General features: G+C 36.2%; 1 long non-coding RNA gene and 1 pseudogene across 1 annotated transcript in view; one reads left to right on the top strand and one right to left on the bottom strand.

The window, feature by feature from the left end:
- Window positions 1-26,630, top strand: part of LOC141507012 (uncharacterized) — a 63,501-nt gene that overhangs the window by 15,744 nt on the left and 21,127 nt on the right. The window lies entirely within an intron of this gene.
- LOC141507540 (mitochondrial carrier homolog 1 pseudogene) lies at window positions 3,522-4,517 on the bottom strand (annotated as a pseudogene).

The raw sequence follows: 26,630 nt of genomic DNA, 5'->3' as shown, positions 1-26,630 counted from the left end.
TTTAAAATTTCTTGAAATATGATGCCTAGGCTCTTTTTTTAAAATCATGACTTTCTGGTTGTCTAATATTTCTACTAGTAAATTTATTCCTATGTTCACAAAAGAGACTTAGAAGGGTAGAAAATATAGGATCCTTGTCTTTAACTGATTTTCTAATTTTATTTAATTTTAAAAATATGATTAGGGAGAACAAAATGAGGTAGTACAGTAGATAGAACAGCCAGGTCTAGAGTCAGGAAAACTTGGGTACAAATCCAGAATACAGTCTCAGATACTTACTAGCTGTGTGACTCTGGGCAAGTCACTTAACCCTGTTTGCCATAGTTTCCTCATCTGTAAAATAAGCTGGAGAAGTTAATGGCAAACTGTTCTAGTAACTGTTGAATCCAGGCCTGAGTTTCATTGTTGCCCAGTAGAGCCCCATTGATTATTCTTTCCTAAGGAAAAGAACCCTAACTTCCATTAAAAATTCCAAACAATGCACATTCTCCATGGAGACCCTAACAACTCCCAGTCCCTATAGAAACCATACCACCCAGCCTCCTATATCCAAAAATCTTATAAAAAGACTTACTCTCCCTACTACCTAATGTTGGAATTTGCTTGGACCTAGCCCACTATTCCTTCCTTCAATAAACAGTTTTGCATTCACTTCCATTAATAGCACCATCTTCCTTTTTTACCAAGGGTTCACTTTTTGTGAAGAAAACCTAAGGGGGCAATGAAGAGTCAGACGTGACGGAAATGATTGAACAACAAAATGAAGTTTTTAAGGCTCTGCGTTTTTAAATAAAATGTCCCCCAACTTGGTCAACTCTATGACCAAGAATAGTGACAAAGTTGTGAGCCGCAAGCTGGGTCAACACTTTGGCAAGGGAAAACACTAAGACATTTGTTGTATTATCGTATTGTTCTGGCACATGGGTATCATGTAATGGCAGAGATTTAAGGAGGGAGAGAAACAGAGTCTGCAGAAAGTAATAAAAAGACTGTTCACGAGTGAAGACTTATGATAAAATTCAGATGCTTACTGGGAGTGAATCAGATCCAGATAGGCCTCTTGTGTTCAGGAAGAGTGTGGCAACAGAGTTTAGCATATCTGGGGGATTTCATTGGTTTTGTACATTTTCCATGAGTTTTTCTTAGTCCATCAGCTCTTGGATAAGTGGCCAGGGAAGGTGTGTGGGTTTGCATTTCCTATTTCTACCCACTCATAATTTTTTTTTCTCCTTCATTTTTGAAGAGGATCATGACATCAGGCAGATGATGCCATGACAAGCACATGATCAGATTTGAGTGAGGGAGGTGCTATGCTAAGTCAGCAGCATCACTTTCTCCTCCAGAACCATCTGGAGTCCAGTGACCAGATATGGATCAAGACAATTAGAGATGACTCTAGATGGGAGGCAATCAGGGTTAAGTGACTTGCCCAAGGTCACATAGCTAATGTTTGAGACTGTATTCGAACTCCCATCTTCCTGAATCCAAAGCCAGTTCTCTATCCCTTCCATTGTCTAGCTGCTAAGGCTAAGCGGGATGGGAAGAAAGAGCCTGCTGGTATAAGTAAGGATGTGTGGATATATTCTTCCTAAGATCACTTAGATTGCTCCATAATATGGTTACTGTCTGAGATTCTGCCTCTTTATTTTAGGATATATGTAAGGGTCCAAGATATAAAAGTATTATTGGAATCACTGATCCTGAACACTTTTTTTTTCTGATCACTTTTTGCTATCTCATGGGAGAGCCTCATGTAATTCAGAGGCATTACTCAGGGAATTTAAACATGAAAGTTATAGCTAGATTTTCCTATTTGTGTCACCATGACCACCTCTTCACTACTGTAAATAGCTTTAGACCTCTTCTCCTTCCCTTCTTCCCACCTCCTGCTAATCCAAATCCATTATCATGCTGGCATCAGTTTCAAGGGTCAGTGAGAGCAAACATTGACTTTTTTTTTTGACCATGTGAATAAGCTTTTAACAGTTATACTGTTATTATGAATCAGGTGCAGGATCATAGATTAAGAGTCACAAGGAATTTTAGGGATTTAGGCCCAGAGAGATGGACTTAACTAAGATCCCCAGTAGTAAGGAACAGAGTAAGAATTTGAATTGTTGTCCTCTGACTCTAAATCTTTAGTTCTTTCTATGATATCATGCTGCTGCTCCTTTGTGATAGGAAAATAAGGAATAACTGCTCTCTAACGGAGGGTCCCTTTGATGGAATGGGGAAACACCCTATTGAGACTTAGGGATACATTTTAGTAATGCCTCTGTATTTCTATGAGAAATGCTGCACGATGACCACAGTGAAGCACAAATGTTAAAGGGGCTGTTGTCTGTATCCAAGAATTTTGGAAGTTACATGTAGTTCTACCACTCATTCCAAATGAGTGCAAGGCAATGGGGTTAAGTGACTTGTCCAAGGTCACAGCTAAGTGTTTGAGGTTGGATTTGAACTCAGATTCTCCTGACTCCAGGGCCAGTGCTCTATCCACTGTGCCACCCAGCTGCCCCCAAATGGAATTTTTAAAGAAAAATAACTGAGCAAAACTGCTCAATATAGAAACCTTGTCTTCAGTCTACAACTTTATGCCCCAGGAGTACTCTACCCTCCTTCCATGAGAAAATTGGTTTATTTTGGTATATCATCCCAAGGTCTTTAAGTGGTCATTCTGTTATTTTTTTTCTTTTTCAAAAAAATTTTACAATGTAAATTTTACTGTGTTTTAGGAAAGCCAGGACAAAGAACAGAAGGAGCCCTTACTTAAGAGAACATTTGGGTTCAAGTTTCACATCTGTCACTTTACTAGTATGTGATCTTAGGCAAGAAAACATTGCTGAGTCTCAGTTTCCTTGTTTGTAAAATGGGAATAAAAAAATTCCTTAAGGCTGTTGAGTTAAATGGAATAACTCTAAAGCACAACTCAAGTTTTATTAATCAATAGAATGAAGTGATATGAGTATTTATTAAAACAAGCCATTCCCCCCACCTCAGCTTTTATGGGAAAAATGTTCTGTATACTTTTAAGACCCATATAAATTTGGGCTATTGCTATTATTATTATTATTATTTATGTTTATAAAACCAAGCAGAGCAGAGTTCTCTGCCCAGGTTTTGGGCAATGGGGAATCTGTTGCCACCCTGGGTATGGTGTAATGGAGTAAGCCTCTGTAAATTAATACTTTTGCATATCATTTGCAATGCCTCTGGGATGTTTCCCAGAAATTGCTCCAATGTCCCTTGTCCCATTCCTCCAGCAGTCTTGGAACTTTTTAATTTAGTATCAGTATAGAGCAAGGACTTTTTCAGTCAGACTGTACCAAAACCCCACTCCCCTTTCTCATACCCTACTCCCTGTCAGTTCAACTGAAGGACAACTAATAACCACCAGAAGGGGGGACATCCAAATTCCACTGTATTACATAGTCAGTTATCTTACAAGATAGCCCAATGATCAGGCCCTCACTTAGACTGGATAGAGATAGTGTGCTATTATTGTAGCCAATTATTCTGATTTAATCAATGGAGAAGATTGATGCTGTTGAGATTCGGGGAAAAGCAGACTTGATCCCCATAAAAGCTGGCCCTGCATGCTCAGATATCTCCAACAATGAATCCAAGACTTGGACACTGGGGAATAGGGAGGGAGACCTGCCAACAACCCACAGTTGTTGACCACCATGAGGTCTCCAACCAAGAGGAAAGGGTAGGTCAGCATGCTCACTGCAGTCCCCATTACAAACCTGGTGTAACTCCGAACTGCCAATGCCTGGCTGAAACTGTGGTCCACCAGGTAGGCATTGATGAAGTAAGCCAGGAGGTTACAGCCCCACAAAAAGACTCCCAGGAGGTGAGGGATCAAGCCCACAAAGAACCCCAGTAGCCCTTCTCTGAAAAATCTTCCCAATGGAGCTCAGTACACCACGTATTTGACCTCCCGCCCCACGAACTGGACCATACAGCACATCGAGATGACATGCAGGGGGTGTGAGAGCACCCTAGACACACACTGCATCACCATCTCATGGGAAGTTTCTTTTACCACCTTCCTCAGTGATGTCGTCCCATCATTCTTACTGGATACATGTTCTAACTCCTACAAAGGGAAGACCTTTTTCACGTGGCCCGGGACAGAGTGGAGAGAGCACTAGACATAAGCCTCGGACTCAGGCCTCGGAACAGTCCCTCTTCCCATCCACTTGTACAATGTGTTTGGCATAGGTGAAGAAATTGAGCAAGTAGAAGACCTTCCTCCCCAGCACATTGGTCCATACAGTGGGAGGTAGTGGTTCATGCCCAACCTGGATGAGCAGCTTCACGTAGAAGAGCGGGTGGCTCAGCGCCGTCACGCCGGCGCCCAGGGCCAGGAACAGGGCCTCGGTGGCCGTGGAGCCCTCCCCGGCTCCCAAGGCCGCCGCGGCCGCCGCCTCCACGCCCTGGGACTAGGACTGCGGGGGCCACCGGCCCCAGCTCCCAGCCTCCGGCGGAGCGCCGGGCCCCACGCCCACCATCCCCCCGGCGCAGCAGCGAGCCCGTCATTCTGTTATTAAGAGTTTTAGTGATCCTTTTAGTAATCTGTTTATTTATATTGTAACCAATGAGTATAGTGGGGTTTTTTGGTTCTACTTATTTCACCTGTATCAGTTCATATAACTCTCACATAGCTCTGAATTCCTCCTGTTCATTATTTTGTACTGTATAATAGCATTGTATAATACAATGCATTACAATCACATGGACTAATTTTTTGGGGGCTAATTCCCCAATCGATAAAATGATTACTTTGGTTCTAGTTTTTTGTACCCATAAAGAGTGTTGCTAGGAATATTTTGGATCTTTGTTTCAATTTATTAATTCCATGGAATATAAACTTAGTAGTGCAATTGAAGGACAAAGGAAATGGATAATTTAATCAATCTTGCCTAATTTCAAATTGAAATCCAGAATGAATAGGTCAATGGACCTGCCGTTGGTAAGATCTGAGTTCAAATCCTGCCTCAGGGCCCTAAGCAAGCCATTTCATCTCTCTCTCTGTTTCAGTTACCTCATTTATAATATAAAGGGGTTCAGTCTCAATGGCCTTTAAAATCTTTTCCAAGGCTAAATCTATGATTGGAGTGACTGGACTACTTGAAAATTCTACCAACAGAGCATCAGAAGGCCTGTCTTCCCACAATGTCTCCAGTGTTGAATGTTTTCATCTTTTGTCCATTTGTATGGAGTGAAGCAAAACTCATTGTCCTTTTAATTTTATTTAATGATTCAGATCATGTTTTCATGTGGTCACTCATAGCTTTCAAATCTCCTTTTGAAAACTTTATGTCCTTGACCACTTAATCTATTCAAGATGGAAGATCATTTTTCAAGCAATTGTCACTTGATCCCATGTCCCAAAGCTAACATCTGCCCTACAGACAATGCATGTGCTATTTTCTAAAGGAGGTCATTCTCTTATATGGACTTCTTGTATCAGTTCCTTTGAATAGGTGCCTTTGGTTTAATTCCAAGTACTAGAGAAGTTTTCAAAGGAGCATAGGGAATCAGTCTCTACCACCTATAAGTCAGTAGAAGAGAGTACAAACTGTGACTTTAAATATATCTACACTGTTGCACTAGATACAACAAGATTTGACTCAATTAGGGGTCTTGAAGATGGGAATTATTGTCACGAATAATATCAGGGATAACAATCCATTCTTGCTTTTGGAAGCTCACTTTTTCAAAGGGTCAATGAATTCTTCCCACTTGTATACCTGAAAAGTATAACAGAAACTTAGAAAAATGTCAGCCTTGGTGAACCATAAACAACAGCTACAAAGAAGAAATTTGGGCCACTTAGCAAATATTAAGGTGCACACAGAAGTAGAGAAAGCAGCAGGGAGAATGTATAGAACAAAGGTATAGGAATAAAGGTAGTAGGAATTTGAAAGCCAATTTTCAATAGATCATATGCACCATAGTCCACAGATTTTCTTGGGCTTCAGATGATAGGTATTAATAATACCTCAATGACTAAATCTAGTGACTTATGATCTAGGACTACTACAGAACCAGACTTTTATGTTTTGTATCTTAAACCAGTGGAAATTCCTTAATTTCCATGGCAATAATAGGAAAGACTTGCCTTGGGATAATGATGTGGGGGGGGGGTGTCAAGAGATAAAGATGACCTATGGGAGATTTTGGATTTTCAGCACAAGAATTATATAACAGAAGCTGTATTAACAAAAAACATCAAATGAAAAACACTATCTTCAGAAAACTTAAGAACTCTTGGGTGCAGATTAGAGGATATTTTTTCACTTTATTTTTCTAACTTTTTCTCCATAATATGCTAATGTGGAAATATATTTTGCATGACAATGTATATAAAGTACATAGAGGGAGAGAATTTGTTACATACAAAATAATCATCAAAGGATATAGAGTTGGGTTAGTTAACTAATCACTATCTCATGCTGTAGGAAAATAAAGTTTAAAAAGGTTAAAAAAAACAACAGAGATAACAGATGCATATGGCTATCAAAAGCTTTAGAGAAAGGTTTCTGGAAAGTTGAGTGGATGTCCCTTTGGAAGATGAATAGAAAATAGTCTAGAATCACAAAGAAAGAAAAAGTATGGATAGACTTGGATTTGTACTATTTGAGGCATACCATTCACATTTATGAAAAAGTAATATAAGTAAATGTCACAGAAATAGAATCATCATTTGGTTATATGACCAATAAGGAATCTTTATTCTATTTGAACTTTTCACATGATATCCTCTAAAATCAGGCTAAAACCTGAAATGAACATGTCATCTTGTTTTATGCCTTAGTTGATGATAACATTCAGTGAATCATTAAACAAAACATATCTCTGTGAAAATAATTGCAGCTTATGTGCCAACATCTGTTGCAGAAAATGAAGAGGCACAAAAACTTTACAAAGAATTCACTAAAATCTTCCAATTAAATCAACACATACTTTGACACTCAGTAAATTCAGTGCAAAGGTAAACATAAGTGAAGGTGCTAAAAGATTTTTTGAAAAATATGGTTATATTCCTTATTGATGATGAAATTCTATAAATTTTCCAATTCATAGATATGATTATATTAATTGCTTGAACTGAGCTTAGAAAATCATGAAATCTCTTCCATGAAATCTATAATAATTCATATTAGATTGGTTTATCTATCCCCACAGGGAGAAAAATGAATGAAAGTGGATATTGTTCAGACTGTGACATAAGGTTGAATAGACAGTCCTTTGTGTGTCTGCATATGTGTATGTATTTATAGCTCTTTATATATTTTCAAATTTTATTCATCTATCCATCCATCCCCATATATACATATATGTGTATATCTAGCTATCTCCTACTATCTATCTATCTATTGGAGAAAGGAGTTGCAGATGGACAATCAGTTGAGCTCAGAATTGAGTTGTTAGAAGAAATCATAGTGGGTTACAAATACTGCTTGTAGTGATAATATTAATATTTAAATATATTAAGCTGTGTTTAGCTACAGAAATACAACTCTTTATCTAGTATTTTCCTGATTATACTACATAGTTATAAATTATGAGAAGTAATGGTTTTGGAAGAATAACAATTGTAGATGATCCAAAAGGTAATGGATAAATACATGGTAGGCATAAGTAGAATATTGTATTTTACCAGTAATGACTATGTATGATCATTGGCATGAAAATCCACAAAACTATATGGGTTAAAAGTAGGTTGTGAATGATAGACAATAAATGAATAGATTAGTTACTTCTTTCCAGTTACTATCACAGGTACTATAATCCTACCAATCAATGAGGCTCATAACCTTGGGTGATATCCTCAACTCCTCACCCCCTCATTTCCCATATCAGTTGACAAGTTCTGTTTCATAGCATTCAGATATTTTTATAGCATCTCTCATATATACCCCTTTCTCTCCTCTGCCTCTCTGAAATATTGCAGTAGTCTGCTAGGTAATTTCCTTGCCCAGGGTCACAGAGCTAGTAAGTGTCTGAAGACAGATTTATATTCAAGTCTTTCTGACTCCAGACTCAGTACTCTATCCATTACTTCAGTAGCTTAAAACTATATTGAGACTTTTGGGGTAACCTGTATAATGGTCAGATAACAATTATAGACTTATAATTTGAATGAAGATTTTTATAAATATTGGAATAGAATTTTTTTGATTAAATAAATTAGAATCTTTTTTTTTTAGGTTTTTTGCAAGGCAAATGGAGTTAAGTGGCTTGCCCAAGGCCACACAGCTAGGTAATTATTAAGTATCTGAGACTGGATTTGAACCCAGGTACTCCTGACTCCAGGGCCGGTGCTTTATCCACTGCACCACCTAGCCATCCAATAAATTAGAAACTTGAACCTTGACTAGATTTTTTTTTGAGGGGGAGGTCGAGTGAAGGTCATATTTCTCAACTCTTTCTGTTTAAAACAATCTTTTTACTCTTTTACCTTTGGTTTACTACATGCTGATTCCCCATGGGCATATCTGTCTTCTACTCAGCATCTACTCTTTGATTGACTTTGATTTTGCTTAGTATATTTATGCTGGATACAATTTAGGTACGTCTTTTTTCCTTTAGTAATTGTGTTACAAGAATATCTTACTCATCATGATTTTTACTAGTTCTATATTTTGCTCATATTCCATTGGCTTTGGGTGATAGGAATATGGTTCAGCAAACTGAAAAGACAAATTGAAAACATGGTCCATGTGGAGCAATATGTAATCAAAGGTTATGTGACTATGGTACATAAGTGCTGCTCAAACAGCTTCTATTATGGAACTTCATAAGAAATTGCTCATAACTGCCCTCACTGCAAGACAAAATAATCAATAATTCAAGGAAATTGACGTCATAGTTATCTGGATGAAAATGTTCAACTAAAGATGAATAATCTCTTTTTCTCTAATACAACACTGATTGAAATTGTTTGGAATAAAACAAAAAATTCCTATTTTTTCAAGAAGAGGTAAAGACACAAATGTCTTATAAAATCCTAACATGTAAGAGCTGAAGATAAAACAGTGATTTCTTCCTTCACACAAATCTGAGCTTCAGCTTATGAGTGATTGATATATGGAACTCATCAGGGAAGAAACTTCCTTCACCCTTGCAGGTTGGTGCCTTCTTTTCAATTTTTAGTCTTGGAGAATTGCCTGGAGTATGAAGAGAGTTAAGTTCTTGAGGGGCACTTATATAAAAGCAAATAGTTTAATCACTACCATTATCTTATTATTTTTCTCTTATTGCAACAAAACCATTGCAGAGTAGAAAGAGATGTGCTTCAGGTGATAATATAATTATAATAGAGTGCCATCTCTATGTCATGCTAGTGTGAGGGAAATGAAAACTAATAGAAATATGACAATACTAGTAATTAAATAAAACAGGAAAGCATTAGAATTGAAGAAGAAATAGCTTTTTATTTCTGTTGAATGTGAGTGAACCTGAAAATCAGATTTAATTAGAGGAAGCTGTGGTACTGGAGACAGAAATTAGGTAACCAGATTGTGCAGTGGATAGAGTTAGGAAGACCCTAATTCAAATTTTTCCATGGACAACTAACCAACTGTGTGATATTGGGCACATCAGTTACCTCTTCTTTTTTTAGGAACAGTAAAGTGGTAGAGTGTTGGACCTGGAGTCAGGAAGTCAGTCCTGCTGCAGTCACACAATAACTGTAGGACCCTAGACAAGTCACAGGCTCTCAAAATCTTAGTTTCCTCATCTATAAAATGAGGCTAATATCTATTTTGCAGGTTTCTTGGAAGACTCAACCTTGGTGTCATATGTAAAGTAGGCCATGACATAAGTGCTAATTATTATGATTATGATTCTTATATCTAATTAGAGTTAATTTTTGACCCACAAGTGAGAGAGAGAGAGAGGTAGGAGATGGGAATGGGTAGCAGCAAGTAAATTGCCTATTTGAAATTTGGGGTTTCACAATTGCGGAGACTGCCTATATGTTAGAAGTGAAGAACTGAGGGAGAATGGCATATCTTCACCTGTAAGAGATTTGGATCACCAGCAGTAAAATCTGGACCTGTTGCCTGATTAAGATGAGGTAGAATGATTCTTCAAGAGCTGAAGCAAGTAGGACCTGATAATCTCTCTCTCTCTCTCTCTCTCTCTCTCTCTCTCTCTCTCTCTCTGTGTGTGTGTGTGTGTGTGTGTGTGTGTGTGTGTGTGTGTGTGCTTTTGCAAGGCAAAGGGTTAAGTGATTTGCCCAAGGTCACATAGCTAAGTAATTAATAAATATCAGGTCACATTTGAACTCAGATCCTCCAGGGCTGATATTCTATCCACTGATCCACCTAGCTGCCTTAAAACCTGATAATCTGGAAAAGGTTGGGTATGAGATGAACGCTAATATTTTCTGTGGACCAGCCTGGTTATGTTCATATTTATCACTAGAAAGTTAGTCAACAAGTGTGTTTTTTTAAATGTCCATTTAAAAAAAATCCACTTACAACATATATGAGAGTATATATATTCTCCAATTTGGAGAAGGTTTTATTCTGCCCCAGCAAAGAGAGAGTATATGAATCAAAGATCCATTCAACTGCATATCACCCCTATTTGATTGTAAGGCCCTTGAGGTCAGGGACTATCTTTTGCTTCTTTTTGTATTCCCAGAATTTAGCATAGAGTCTAGCAAACAGTAGGTGCTTAATAAATATTTATTCATCTTTTTAAGCATTAAGGTGACAAATTTAACACCCATATCAAGGCTTTTCTAGATATAACATGAAGGTCGTGTGCCAGTATTTTTGGACATTCCCTTTGACTTGGCATTTTAAAACCCACTTACTCTGTGCTGCCCATCATACAAGGCAAATTCAGAAACAATTAGGTGTGGCTATTAACACCATTTTGGAGGTGGTTAGAGGTGGCCAGGTGACTCAGTGGGTAGATAGAGCACTGACTCTGGAGTTGAAAAATAAATTAGTTCAAATTTGACCTTGGAACCTTGTTCGTTGTGTGACCTTTGGAGAGTCACTTAACTGTTGTCTGTCTCAGTTTCCTCAATTGAAAAATGGGAATAATAATAAAGCCTATCTCATCAAGTTATTGTGAGGACCAAATGAGATGACAGTTGTAAAGTCCTGGCACAAAATAGGCACTTAATTAATGATCATTTTCTTCCTTATTTTGGAGCTATGATCTTTGCTCTCCCAACTACATGTGTTTTCACTGGTATCCCTTATGTTTGGCCATCTTAGCCTCCTGATTTCTTTCATGACTCACCTCAAAACTCTTCTCTTTTCCCCTGTTCCCATCTCACTGACCACTAATAATATCTTCTTTCTAGGACTATCTTCCTTTTGCACTGTATATATTGTGTATGCACAAAGTTATTTGCGTATTCTGGCAGCTCCTTGAGGACTGGGATTTTTTTTCTCCTTTCTTTATATCCGCAATGATTTGGCACAGAGAAAGCACTCAAAAAATTCTTTTTGACTAAATGACTTGTTGATTTATATCACTATACAAGTGACTTGTTGATTAATATCACTGTGCTTGCTTCCTTGAGGTGATCCAATCTATTAGCACAAGGCTGGCTTGCCACACCATTGTGTCACAAGACCACAGGATCCAAAGGATGTGATCAGGGTAGCTGCGATAGACTTGACCCCTATCCAACCATTATGAGAATTTCTAATGTCCTATCTAGAGGGATTTTGATCACAGGCTCAGGCAAGGATAACTCTTTTTTGGGGGGTTGTTTTTGTAAAACTTGGGTCATATTAGACTTACTAGATTTCTGGAATGAACACTCACCAGATGATTACATAAGATTGTGTTAATGCAGCCACTGACAAATGAGTAGTTGCTGAAGTCTTGTTCTCAGAATGCTGGAAGCAGCTCTCTCATAGACCCCCATCTGGATAATTAATAGGGTTAGATCCCTGGAACAAACCCAGTGGTTACCTTTTTTTTTTCCCCTGAAAGAATTTGTTTATGATCTGTGAAAGAAAAGTAGCTTGGAATGAAGGAGAGAAAACTGCCTCAGGGTCAGGAAGATCTGGGTTCAGATCCTAAATTTGCCATACACAGGCTGTATAGTATTCTGGGTGGGTCATTTAAAACTTATAAATTAAGTTAACTAGGTTAATTAGATAACATTGTTCTAGGCAACACTCTAAGACAATAAGTTACAGAGAAGTTGCCTGCAGTGGTTTTGTCAGATAGAATTTTCTCATTTAGGAATTCCTGATACCAGAGATCCAGTTATTATCCCTATCCTATATTCTATGAATACCTTAGAAGAAATCTAATTTATTTTGCACAGTCAAGTCCCTTTATACATTGTCCCAAAAGTCTATATACTCTAGGAAAGAATACTAGCAGAGAAATTTTATTTCAGAATAAAGTACTGATGAAATATATATTTGTGATATTTTTTGAAGGGAATAGATTAAGAAAAATCAAAATGAACAATAGCACAATTTGATCTGATAGCATTAAGGAAAAAAGAGATCCCAGTTCAATAAAATTTCCACAAGTATTTTTGTCCTTTCATTAGAATCTATTCAGATGCTTCATCATTTTGTGGAGGTGACCCTGAGTCTTGAAAGTGACAGTGACAGAGTCCAATTCTGGCAGGTACAACCAAGCCAGAGAGGTTTAATGTACAAGATGGTAACAGACTTGTGCTACTGATACTCAATGATCTGTGAAGGACATTGGAAGCCTTTTTTCCCCCTTTTCAGCTTGGCTCCAGCTTACCTATGCACAATACACATTTTCACATACTCTGGGATCTAGTGTAGCTCACCTTGATGTTATATGCAACATTATTTTTTTTAGGTTTTTTTTTTTTTTGGCAAGTCTAATGGGGTTAAGTGGCTTGCCTAAGGCCACACAGTTAGGTAATTATTAAGTGTCTGAGACCAGATTTGAACCCAGGTGCTCCTGACTCCAGGGCTGGTGCTTTATCCACTGGGCCACCTAGCCGCCCCCCCCCCCCCCCCCGCCCCGCAACATTATTTCTTGCATCTACATACCACTATGCAGTTTTCCTTAATAAAGTGCATGCCATCCTCAAATCTGGTTTCCTTCAAGACTCAGCTCAAATTTCACCTTCTATTAGGGACTTCTCCTGGTTAATCTCCTGGCTCCCCAGTGCCTTCCCTTTGGTACTAGTTATATTTGCATGTTGTCTCCTTCATTAGAATGTGAGCTCCTTGAGGGCAACTCCCCAGGCCTTACCTTCTTACATAGTAAGACTTTGTGTTGGTTTTTGTTGATGATAATGGGCTAATAGAGTTACTTGCATTAACATGAATCTTAGTGTTTAGAGGGAATTCTAAAGGCTATCATTTTATAGCTGAGGAAATTGATGTACAGAGAGGTTAAATAACTTTCCCAGGATTGAACAGCTAGAATCGCCATCACTATCTGAAACAAAGCCCAGAAGATCTTCCATGTTTGTGTTCCATGGTTCTATGCTTGCACTGGGATACATGAGAACAGATTTTTATAGGAATATACCTATAGGAATTATTGATTGCTTTATGGAAGCTTATTTTGCTCCTAATAATTGCATAAATAATATTATATTTGTAAAGCAATTAGCCTCTGGTACATATTTAATAAAACATTATTTATAATAAAAACTTTTTAATGAAATCTTATTTCCTCTTTTCCCTCCCTCAGTCTTGAGGAAGCATATTTATAATTTTGTTTTGTTTCAAAATATCTTTAAGGTCAGTAATTAGAAGACCACAATTATAATCTGTAGATTTAGAGGTGGAAGGGGATGTGAGAAGTTTTATTGTTTACCATTCCCCCACCTCCCCAGTTAAACAGAATGAGTAAATTGAGAGCCAAAGAGATTATGTGAGTTGCCCCAGATCACAAAGTAAGTGGGAAAATTGGAATTTAATCTAGGGTTTGTCACTCTATACTCTATTTCTATATAACATACTACCTTCAAGAGTAATTTTTCCCCATAATCTTTTTCTAGATTTACTCATCCTTTCTACAAATATTCATAAATTTTGGACTTTAGTCATATGGGAAATTTTTATGCCAGATTATGTTAATATATATTGAAGGATTTGCCCAATTTGTCAGTGGGAGAGAGGAAATGGGTCAGAGTAATTAAAGATAATTGTTACTTGAAAAATAAATAAAATACAAATTAAAAACAGAGATATTGATAAAAATTATCCAAGTGTAAGGCCCTATAATAAATCCTACTTAGATATCTCATCCTGGCAGAGGAATGATTATAAATTCTCAAAATTTTTTTGGGAGAAGTTCAAACCATAATAGGGCCCTAGCCAGATGGAAATACTTCCACTGCATATCCCACAATAGACTCTCTTTCTGAGGTCTGAGAACTAGCCTAGCTAAGTTGAAAGAACATTTTAAGTAGAGTATCAGAGTGACTTTTTTTGGGGCAGTCAAAGCAACTAATAGAATGATTAAGAAGGACTGTGATTTGTATCAGTGAAGGGCAAGTAAAAATACAGACTTTTGGAAGTACTGAAGGGTGTGCAAGGCATAGTGATAGTAAAATAGGGAAATATAAAGAAAATAAGACCAATCCTTTGCTCTCAGGAAATTTTCCAACTAACAGAAGATAAAATACAAATACACACACAAACACGCAGGCAAAATGGAAATTATTAGACTTATCTACCTGTAATTTTCTAGAACTACCAATGTTTTTCCTAGATGTATAGTTCCTTAATAATAACAATAATAGTAATAAGAATAATAAAAATAGCAATTAGGTGGCACAGTGGATAGACTGCTCAGCCTGGAGTCAAGAAGACTCATTTTCCTAAATTCAAATCTCGTCTCAGGCACTTCTTATGTGATCCAGTGTAAGTTACTTAACTCTGTTTCTTCATTTATAAAAATGAACTGGAGAAGGAAATGATAAACCACTCTGGTATTTTTGCCAAGAAAACTCCAAATGGGGACACAAAGAGTTGAACAGGACTGAAAAACAACAATAACAACATGCGCTAAAATGACATTTTTAAGTTTGCAAATCTCCTTGCATACCTTATCTCAATTTCACAAAATCCTGTTAGCTAAATATTACAAGCATTCTTATCACAATTTTACATATAATAATATAATAATAATAATAATAATAACAGCTAGCATTTTCATAGCATTTTAAAGTTTGCAAAGCACTTCACAAATATCTTATTTGATTCCTACAACATCCCAGTGAGATAAGTTGCTTTTATCATCCCTAACTTAACAACCAGGAAACTAAGACTGAGAGAGCTTAAGTGATTTACCCAGAGTCACAGAGCTGGTAGGTCTTTGAAGTAGGATTTGAACTCAGATTTGTTTGACTTCAGGTTGATAACTTTGTCCACTGTGCCACCTAGGAAATAGAGACTGAGAAAGATTATTTTACTTAATTTTTGTTTACTTAATCTTGATCTGGCCCTTGACTGATTCATTTCTTTTTCTCCACCCCATTACTTTGCATCGTTCTTGGAGAATCCAGTAATCATGTTGATGACTTTTTGGTCACACACTCCTCAGTTTCTTCGTATCCAATAGCCATCCTTTGTCTATGTGGTCACTCATGTGTAAACTAATGATATTATTAGACTATCCCAAATCTTGAATTTTAAAATTCCATATGGACTACATGCTCTTTATAAATCTATCATGCATTTATTCACACTCAGCCTTTTCATAGTATTATCTTAATACTTTCCTATTTTTCAGTCTAACTTCCTTCAGCTTCAGCTTCACTAGTAATCTTTTTTAACCAGGAGTTCTTAACTAGGGGTCTGTAAATGTGTGTGTGTGTTTAAGGTTTTTGCAAGGCAAATGGGGTTAAGTGGCTTGCCCAAGGCCACACAGCTAGGTAATTATTAAGTGTCTGAGATGGGATTTGAACCCAGGTACTCCTGACTCCAGGGCTGGTGTTGTATCCACTGTGCCACCTAGCCGCCCCTGTAAACGTGGTTTTGAAGATATTTTGATAACTGTCTTTTAATATGGTCATTTTTTGTAATCTTATTTATTTTATTTTACATTAATAACATAATAATTATAGCAATTATAACAATAAATACAAAATAACAATAATGAAACATTATTCTGTAAAAGAAAATCCATAGGCTTCACTAGACTGACAAATGGATCCATTATTTAAAAATGCTTAATAATTCCTCTTTATATCTTTCCTTTCCTTTGATTTGATATTTTAGTGATTTGCTACCCATAAGTCCTGGACATTCAGGAGTTATGCTGATGCTGACCTGCCTCTGATCAATTTTGAATAAATCACTCCATCTATTTTCTTTCTTCTTGCTCTCAGCCTGTTGCATGCTATTGTAGAAAATCATGCAATCAATCTGATATCATTCAAGTTTTGTGGAGTCCCCATTGCTGCTCAAAATCCTAATTTATTCTCTTTGATACCCATCTTTGATCTTTACTATTCCTCCTTCCTCAAGCACCAAACCTTGCTATGTCTTAGCCTCTGATGTCACTGAAATTAAGACTCTCCAAAGTGAGTTCCTTCAACTCCCCTTCTCCACTTCTCAAAACGTCTCAGCATTATTACCTAGTCTCTCTTCTTTTCGGAAGAGCTATCATTATCCTAGCTAATATAAATCTTCATATCTGTCCTTGATTCATGTATCTTATCCACCTTTGATCTGTTTTTCATCCTATCTTGGATCTTTTGTCTTCTCTCTAATACACCCTCTATTCCTTCTTTTTTTTTTCTTTTGGCAAGGCAATGGGGTTAAGTGACTTGCCCAAGGTCACACAGCTAGGTAATTATTGAATGTCTGAGGTCAGATTTGAACTCAGGTTCTCCTGACTCCAGGGCTGGTGTTCTATCCACTGCACCACCTAGCTGCCCCCTTTATCCCTTCTTTCTATTGATTCCTTCTCAACCTCTAAAACTGTACTTGTCTCATTAATTTTTATAATCTCCATCATCTTCCCTATCCAGCTAACATTCCAGTTCTTTCATTTCTTTAATAGTTCAATAACATTTTTTTCCTAGACCCCTACATCTTTACCACACTCTCTTCTTAATTCCTTGCAGTCTAGTTTATTTTTCTACTTCTCTCCTGAAAATGTTCATTCAACATTCACCAGGGACTTGCCATTTGTCAAATTCAAAGGCTTTTTGTAATTTTTTAACTTCTTCAACAGGGTTGTTATCTCCTTCTGTTTGAGGTGCTTTATTTCCTTCCTACCTTTCTAACTGCTCCTCTTGTCTTGCTTTTTGGCATGGGCAAGTTACTCTTTCTGAATCTTTGACTCCTCAGAGGTAAAAATGAAAGAGTTGAACTAGATGATTTCTCAGATCCTTTTTGCCTTTAAATTGAGAATCCTATGTATGATACTTGTCTGCTTTCTAAGCTATTAATGTGACTGTTTTTTAAGGTTATTTCCTTGACTTTCTTTTCCTGTCCATTTAAATTCTTACCTTTGGGAATATGTGTCATATTCTTCTACAGTATATTATTTAAGCATTATATTTACCCAGTGCCTAAATTAGTTCTCTGAGTGCAATATTATTACTATTTCTTGGTTGCTACTATTTTTTGTTACTAATACTAGTTGTAGAGATGATATAAATTTTAATACCTTCAGAAATATAAAAGCTACAACCTTACAAAAAGTATCAATTGAAAGTTTATTTAATATTTATTTGGTATATCATTGGTGATTTTTGAATAATCAGTTTTAATTTTAATAAGATGGGGAACCTTGTCATTATATATTGCATTTGACAGTTTCTGGTCAATGCATTCTCAGATTGTAGAAGAGATCTTCTTGCTTGGCCATTCTGGTCCCCTTATCTATCTGTCACAAGCACTTGAGTGTGTGTGTGTGTATAAAACTCATTGTTCAACACCTTCAAGGTAAAATATAAACTCCTCAGCTTAGTATCTAAGACTTCTTTACAATTTAGCTACAGTCTACCTTTTCAATCTTATTTTGTGTTAGTTCTTCACATTCCAACATGTCATATCATGCCTTTGCTCATCAACATAAGCTTGTCCATCCTGCTTTCTCTATTTCAGAATCGTTTTTGTGTTTTTTTTTTGTTTTTTTGCAATGCAAATGGGGTTAAGTGGCTTGCCCAAAGCTACATAGCTAGGTAATTAGTAAGTATAGGAGTGGGGATTTGAACTCAGGTACTCCTGACTCTAGGGCCGGTACTCTATCCACTGCACCACCTAGCTGCCCCTTATTTCAGAATCTTAACAAGATGCAGCCCAGGTTCCAACACCTTCATCCTCTTTCATAATTCTCTGCACCTTCCCCAGCCCCTCCCCCAGTGAAAGTATTATAAATTTTCCTTGAACTTTTTATCTGATCTCTCCTTTCCTCCATTCTCCCCCCTAAATTGTGTTATAATTACTCACATATGTGTTGAATTGCATCAGTGGAGAACAAACTTCTTGAAGATAGGGGCTGAATCATTTTTCTGTTTTTGTGTCCCTCGACCTGGTGGACCTGTAAGTAATAGTAAATGCTTGATAAATGTTGAACTGAACTGAATTGAATTTCAAAATAAAAGGCTCCCACTCCTCCACTTTTGTTCTTTATTTTCTGCTAATTTTTCTCTTAGTACGGAGATCTGACAATTTTTGTCTCATCTACTTATCTCAATTTTACTGGTCCATTCTATAGAGTTAATTAAAGCATGTAAATTGTATCTATAAAGTAGTAGGATTGTAGACCTTTGATAAATGATTATTGAAAGAATAAATGAGCTATATCCTAAAGTTAATCTTATGGGATCATTCATTTATTTATATGTAAATGTTTTATTAACATCAATATAATTAAATTTGAATTAAATGTAAAATTAAATTAAAATGTAAGTTATTAAACTTACATTTAAATTAATTTAATCACAGAAAGTATTATAACACTATTTCAGTCACTTTTTCTAAGGACCCAGAGAGAATTCTTTGTTTTTTTTTACTTTTATTTACTCTTCCTCATATGATCATAATATATATATACCTCATTCTCCTGCTTTCCTTGTTGTACAACATTTAATAAAGAAATTCTTAGATTTATCTGTAGTTCTTATACTTTTCAGTCTTAATTACATTATAGTATTTCATTACTGTACCACAATTTAATTATTTTCCCTTTGCTGGTCATTTAGGTTGCTCTTAGTATTTCATTTTTTTTCACAATTACATATAATGTTGCTATGAATATCTCTTAATAGCTCTTAGTTATTGAGAGGAGCTTTTGGGGTATATTTCTAGGAATAGAATTATTGGGTGAAAGGGGATGGTTATACTTGGAACTTTATTGTGTATTATTTGTTTCTCAAAAAGATTCTACATTTGCAATTCCACAGGCAATAATGAATGGGTGTGTTGTTCCACAATTCTATCAATATTGAATTTTGTGGTTTTTTTTAATTTGGCTGGTATATCAACTAATATATTAACATTTGGTAATTCAAACGGAAGTAAGATGATGATATTTCCTTTTGTCACTGAAATCAGGTCTAGTTTTGGAGGATCTCTGATAGTATAATAAAATACTGTGAATTCTATCAGGAGACTTGGATTCAGGTTCTGATTCTGAAGCTCGCTTTCATAGTTTGTAAAAACAAGTCTTATTTTCTAGTATCCTGTAACTCCATCAGAATTTGGTTAGGATTTTGGAAGAGATATGACTGGTCTAGGCCTTGACAATGAACCCTATATCTCTTAAGTATAGAAGAATTTTAAGAAAGTGTATTTATTTTGAGTGAGCAATTAAATAATAAAAAAATAGAATAAGTATGGAATCTGCTGATTTGTGACTACAGCTTGGATTCTAGTAATTTGAAATGTGTGATAATTGAACTTGGGTTAGGTTGAAGTTTCATTTTTACCCTATATTCAAAGAGAGCTTGTTTTTTTAAAAAGATTATAGAACATCTAGCAGATTTGTAGAAATTATATTTATTCTCAAGAGAAAAAAGAATTTTGATGATTTAAACACCATATGGTGACTACATGGATGGTAATCTGCTAATTAAAAATGAATAATCTGTATTTATGGGACAACTAAGTAGCAAAGTAGAGAGAGTTCGGGACTTGGAGTTAAAAAGATCTGAGTTCAAATCCCACCTCAGACACTTATTAGCTGTATGATCCCAAGCTGTATGATCCCAATTTCCCAGATAACTTTAGGACAATTATAGATAAAAATTGCTTTCATTTCATCTGTATCAAATGAAAGGAGTTTCTTCATCAGAAATTTCCTACAAAGATGGTATCTCAGGATCTGATTTAAAACAAAATTTTTCACTCATTGAGGCACACCCATTAGGATATCCACCAGCAGACAAGTTGTTAGCAATTTCTGAGTGTATTTTAAAAAAAGCAAACAAACTCTGAATTCTTTAAGAAAGTATCCCAAGGTTTTCCCCTAGAACATTCTAGTTCATGTTAGTGGGGTCTAATTGTTAGTGATCTGTACTTTTTGTGTGACCTTGATTTGATTGATTTTTAAATTGTATCTGTAACTTGAAAAGCACTGGGGGGGGGACTTGCTCTAGAAACACAGATTCATACCTTCTCTGAAACTAATATTTAAGGTTAAGTGACTTGTCCAGAGTCATATACCAGTGTATAGGAGAAGTCAGACATGAATCCAAATCTTTGTACCTCCAAGGACAGCTCTCTATTCATTGTCAAAAGAAGCTTATTTTTTAAAATATTAAATTAAAAATTAAAACCAGCTAACAGTCATAACTAGCTTAATATATTGCTTTATTATATTTTATTATCCATTATGTATAATTATAAACTACTTTAAGGTTTGCAAAATACTTTACAGTTATTTTATCATTTGATTCTTATAATAACTCTGGGAAGTAGGAGCTATTATCTGCATTTTACTGAAGAAGAAACTGAGTCACCCATGGGTTAAGTGTCTTGGTCAGGGTCACACAGTTAGTGAATATCTAAGGTTGGATGTGAACTCAGGTCTTTCTGATTTCATATCCTTGGAATGTAAGGTCCTTGAGGATAGAGATTTTTTTGATTTCGTATTTGTATTTTTGGCTTATTGTAGTGCCTATTGTATAGTTTTGTTGTTCAATCATTTTTTTTGTCATATCCAGCTCTTATCTATACCATTTGGAATTTTCTTGGCAAAGATACTGGAGTGATTTGCCATTTCCTTTTCCAACTCATTTTACAGATGAGGAAACTGAGGTAAACAGAGGTTAAATAAACTTGCCAGAGTCACACAGCTAGTCAGATTTTGTCTTACCTAACTATAGCTAACAGTAAATGTTGCTCATCTGTTCTGGAAAGCATTTTGGAAACCTTAAAATTCTATAGGACTCTGAATTAATTTAATTCCATAGTTTGAAAAAATTAATCATGAAAAATCTAATTCACAGATTTATTTGTAAATCAGAATGCCAATTTTATGATTTTATGAAGGGAAAGAAAATACATATTTATATATGCCTCTTTATTAACCTGAATTATTATGTTCTACCCACTCTGCAAAGGTTGACCTAAAGGACTATGCCTGGGCAGTAAGCTCTCTAAATAGAACCTTGAGAAAAGTATTGCATACTCCATGAGCAATCAATTATTCATCAGAGGTTTGCTTTTGTGAGCATGGAATTACAGAGAAAGGAAACAGGATGATCTTGAGGGACATTTTATCCAGCTGATGCAATAGCCAGGGGAGTTGGTCTTTTCCATTATAAAGAACACACCTTTTTAATAACATGGATATCCTAATAATGTGTTTCCCCCAAATAGAATATCCTTCTTTCTCCCATAGACATGCATACACTCTAAAAAAATCTCTTTGTTGAACTTTTATCTCCATCCCATGATATTTCTATGGGTACCCATGCTAAATTCTACAGTCTCTTAGCTCTCTGCTCTTGAATTTTGTTAATTTATATCAGGTATTTACTTTTTTTTTTTGGCCTTCTTCCCCCCCACCCCTTCCCTTATTTCTTAGTTTCTACTGATGACTTCTATGAGTTTGGACTTAATAAGGAATTAAACTAGCATGTTAACCTCCAGAATTTGTCTTAATAAAGGACAGACAGAATTAGTTCAACACGTATTATCCTCCAGAGTTTCGTCTCAAGAAAAAATAAACAGAATTAGGTTAACATACATGCTTATTGGTTTCTCTAAGCTTGTGGATTACATATTTTTGCAAGGGGTCCGGCTAGAAAGCTGAACCCAAAATGGAGTTTGGGGGAGAAATATTTATACAATTCCACAAGGCAGGATCTGATAAAACTGCTTCCTATTCTTGTCCATCAAGGCAGTGGTCCTCAACTCAGGATGTGCTCTATGTCAGGTTAGGTAGGCATGAAGGGTTTGTTATCAGTAATTCCATTAAGAGGAATGGTCCCTTCCACCTCAGGACCTTTGTGCCTTATCAATTATGCTAAATACATTCTCAAAGCTTGGGAATCTTCTCCCTCCATATTGCCAATGCCATCCAGGGACCGTTGTTACAATTGGGAGATTCATATTTGTTGTTAAAGAGAGAAAAGCAGACATCACCATGAGTCAACTCATGTTTGTCTTTGAACCTATGGGCCTCTGTCTATTCCCTCTAGTTCTAATAAGCAAAGTCAATATTTGGGGAGGAGGAGCTAACAAATCACGCAAATAAATTATACTTTTAGTAGGACTAAAAGTTTAATGAACTAAAGCTAAAAAAATTTCTCATCACAAAATCAATACTAAAAAGATGGGACAAAAGGGGACAGAGACTGGACATTGTGATTTAAATGATGTGGAGAATTACAAGATATGGAAATTCCTTCTATTAATGTAGGTTCCACTTTTTTTTTTTTGCAAAGTTTACTTTTCTTATAGAGTTGCCTAAAGCTCTGAGAGTTTAAATGACTTACTCAGGGTCCAAACAAGTATAAACCCAGGTCCTCCTGCCTCCTTGGAGGAAGCTAAATAATACAGTGCCTGTACTAATAGTCTGGATTTAGGAATACCCAAGTTCAAATCCAGTCCCTCACATTTTTGAGATCCTGTGTCACTTGATAAGTGCTCTCAATTGTAAAATGGGGGAGAATCTAGTTCCCTATCTCTCAGGGTTGTTAAGAGATCAAATGAGATATTTGTAAAGGACTTAGTACACTGCTTGGATGTATTAAGTCACTTAAATGTTCATTTCCTCCCTTCCTCATGACTTTCAAGGCTCTCAGTGAGCACTCATTCCTGTCTTTTAATAATCTAAGTAAAATTTAAGGCTAAAAGTTTCAGAATAAGGTGTTTTTTTTAATTCAGAGAGATAAATCTCATAGTGAGAACAGAGCTCTTAGAAAATCTGAGGATGCATGTTGACCTTGGTGACCTTGGGTGACTCTGCCCACATTTCCCTTCTATATGGATCCCCTAAATCCCTTGGAAAAACCAGGTAGCTGTAATATTTTCTGCATTGAAACATAATATTAACCTTTACTTTATTTCTAACAGAATAGGATTCATATAGCCTAGTTCTTCATTGAAGAGATTCTGTCAGAATCTCCAGACCACAGTATCTATCTCCGGTCTTAAAATATTCATGCTTCCTTTTTTCCCCTTACTGTCCTCTTGATCTCATAAATGCAGCTTCCTTTCCAAAAGAGAACTTTATATAGTACTTACTGCCAGGGAAATGTATATAGTTTATGGCATTTGAATTCAGGGTCTGACATTTAGATTAATTCATATTCAAAAATAGTCTTTAAAATTAGCATAGAATCCAAGAATGCAGCAATAGAAAAGACATGCTTCTTGAACTGCAAGATTTTGGTTCATGCAGGCTAAATACTGAAGGTGTGAAATAGCAAATCATTAAAGCAAGGTTCCTTGGGACACTTGTGTAGAGTGGGAAACTCCAAGATTCTTTGTTTTTTATTAAAGATATTACTTAAGTTTTACAATTTTTCCCCCAATCTTACTTCCCCCCCCCCATGGAAAGTAGTCAGTCTTTGCTTTGTTTCCATGTTGTACATTGATCCAAATTGAGTGTGATGAGAGAGAAATCATATCCTTAAGGAAGAGACAAAAAGTCTAAGAGATAACAAGATCAGACAATAAGATGTTTTTTTCCCCCTAAATTAAAGGGAATAGTCCTTGACTTTGTTCAAACTCCACTGCTCTTTATCTGGATACAGATGGCACTCTCCATTGCAGACAGCCAAAAATTGTCCCCGATTGTTGCACTGATGGAATGAGCGTCCTTCAAGGTTGAACATCACCCTCATGTTGCTGTTAGGGTGTAAAGTATTTTTCTGGTTCTGCTCATCTTACTCAGCATCAGTTCATGCAAATCCCTCCAAGTTTCCCTGAAATCCCGTCCCTCCTTGTTTCTAATAGAACAACAGTGTTCCATGACATAGATATACTACAGTTTGCTAAGCCATTCCCCAATCAAAGGACATTTACTTGATTTCTAATTCTTTGCCACCACAAACAGGGCTGCTATGAATATTTTTGTACAAGTGATATTTTCACCCTTTTTCATCATCTCTTCAGGGTATAGACCCAGTAGTGCTGGGTCAAAGGGTATGCTCATTTTTGTTGCCCTTTGGGCATAGAAACTCCAAGATTCTTAAAAAACTGCCTGCCCCTAATTTTGCTTTTCTACTGTCCTTCCTTGGTTTGTCATACTCTCATCACTACAGATGGTCTTTGGGGTTGTCATTGGGTTGTCCAGAAGTTTCCTGCTTAACAACACATTAAAATGTGTTTTTGTTGACATCTGGGATTTTCCCTTCATTAAACATTGATTAAACTCCTTGTAAAAGGTAAATGAGCAGTACTCTATACACTCTATACACTATACACTATATACAGTCTTGGTTCCCTTTAGATAATTGAGAGAGCAAGTGATTTTCCCAAGGTCCCATATTATGTATCAGTGATAGAATATGAAATTTGGTCTTCTTGATTCTGAAGCCAGCTATTTATCCACAAACACAAATATTACTCTGTTAAACAGAAAGTTCAGGAAATGAGTTCTGTTTAAGTAAACATCCTCATAATAAATCAAATTTATACAGCACTTTTAAGTTTTAAAAAGTTCTTTCCTCATGATAATCCTGTGAAAGAAGCAGTGCATATATTATTACTCTCCCTTTATGGATAGGGAAACTGAGGCTAAGAGAGATGAAGTGACTTGCCTAGCAAGCATTAGAATTTGAATAAAATAATATTTTTCTGTTCTCTTTTCACTATACATAGATTCTACAAAAATTCTTATTGAATTAAACATGGAAATCAGTGGTATAAAACTCAAACAGAAACAGAGGTCACTAAACTATACATAAGGATCCTTGAAGCCTCATGTTGACTTAGAAAATCATTAACATTATCCATGTGTTATGGTACTTTCATTTATTGTTAAATATTTCCCAATTACATTTTAATCTATTTGTCATTACTTGGGAATATTATGGACCATAGGTCAAATGTTTGACATTTCTTTTTTTTTTTTAGGTTTTTTTTTTACAAGGCAAACAGGGTTAAGTGGCTTGCCCAAGGCCACACAGCTAGGTAATTATTAAGTGTCTGAGACCGGATTTGAACCCAGGTACTACTGACTCCAGGGCCGGTGCTTTTTCCGCTGCGCCACCTAGCCGCCCCCACTGTGCCACCTAACCGCCCCAATGTTTGACATTTCTAATCTAAAACACCTGATATGGGGCAGCTAGGTGGTGCAGTGGATAGAGCACTGGCCCTGGAGTTAGGAGTACCTGAGTTCAAATTTGGTCTCAGACACTTAATAATTACCTAGTTGTATGGCCTTGGGCAAGCCACTTAACCCCATTGCCTTGCAAAAACCTTAAAATAAAAATAAAACACCTGATATTTAACAGTTAACTGAGGGCTATGATTAAGAAACCCCTTTCCTTTAATATTATTCAAAAAAGTTTTAAAATATGTTTATACAAATACATATATATCTAACTCATTTCTGGTGAAGCTTTGGATTATTTCAACTATTCTCTTTTATTTTTTATTTTTATTTTTGTTTTTGCAAGACAATGGGGTTAAGTGACTTGCCTAGAGTCACACAGCTAGGTAATTATTAAGTGTCTGAGGCTGGATTTGAATTCAGGTTGTCTTGACTCCAGGCTGGCGTTCTATCCACTATACCACCTAGCCACCCCTCAATTATTTTTGAGAGGAAAAAACCTTGTGAATTATAGAAGAAAAATGATGGAAATTATTCAAATTCTTTGCTCCAGAGAGCCTAGTATTGGAAATAAAAACACCAAGGAAGGCACTGACAGCAAGAAAAGATCCATATGTACAAAAAATATTTCTAGCAGCTTTATTCATAATAGTTGGAGATCTTGATTCAGATCTCATCCCCTAAATGTCCCTACTTCCCTAATTATTTGTAATTATCATCATTATCTTCCCCAAATTGATGCCTTTGAATCATCTATGATTATTCTTTCTCCCTCAATCATCATAGCTAATAATCTATAAAGACCTTTGGACTCTATTGCCCAGGTCTCTTGTATATGTTACCTTCTTTTCTGATAGTGACATCATTCCAGTGAAGGTATTCATAAACCCTTGCTTGGAATATTCCATTACTTTCTAACAGTTCTTTCTGTCTCCATT

Source organism: Macrotis lagotis, chromosome 1, assembly GCF_037893015.1.
Source record: "Macrotis lagotis isolate mMagLag1 chromosome 1, bilby.v1.9.chrom.fasta, whole genome shotgun sequence".
Classification (NCBI taxonomy): domain Eukaryota; kingdom Metazoa; phylum Chordata; class Mammalia; order Peramelemorphia; family Peramelidae; genus Macrotis; species Macrotis lagotis.
Note: the sequence above shows the minus strand (reverse complement) of the source record. Positions and strands in the feature narration are given on the sequence as shown.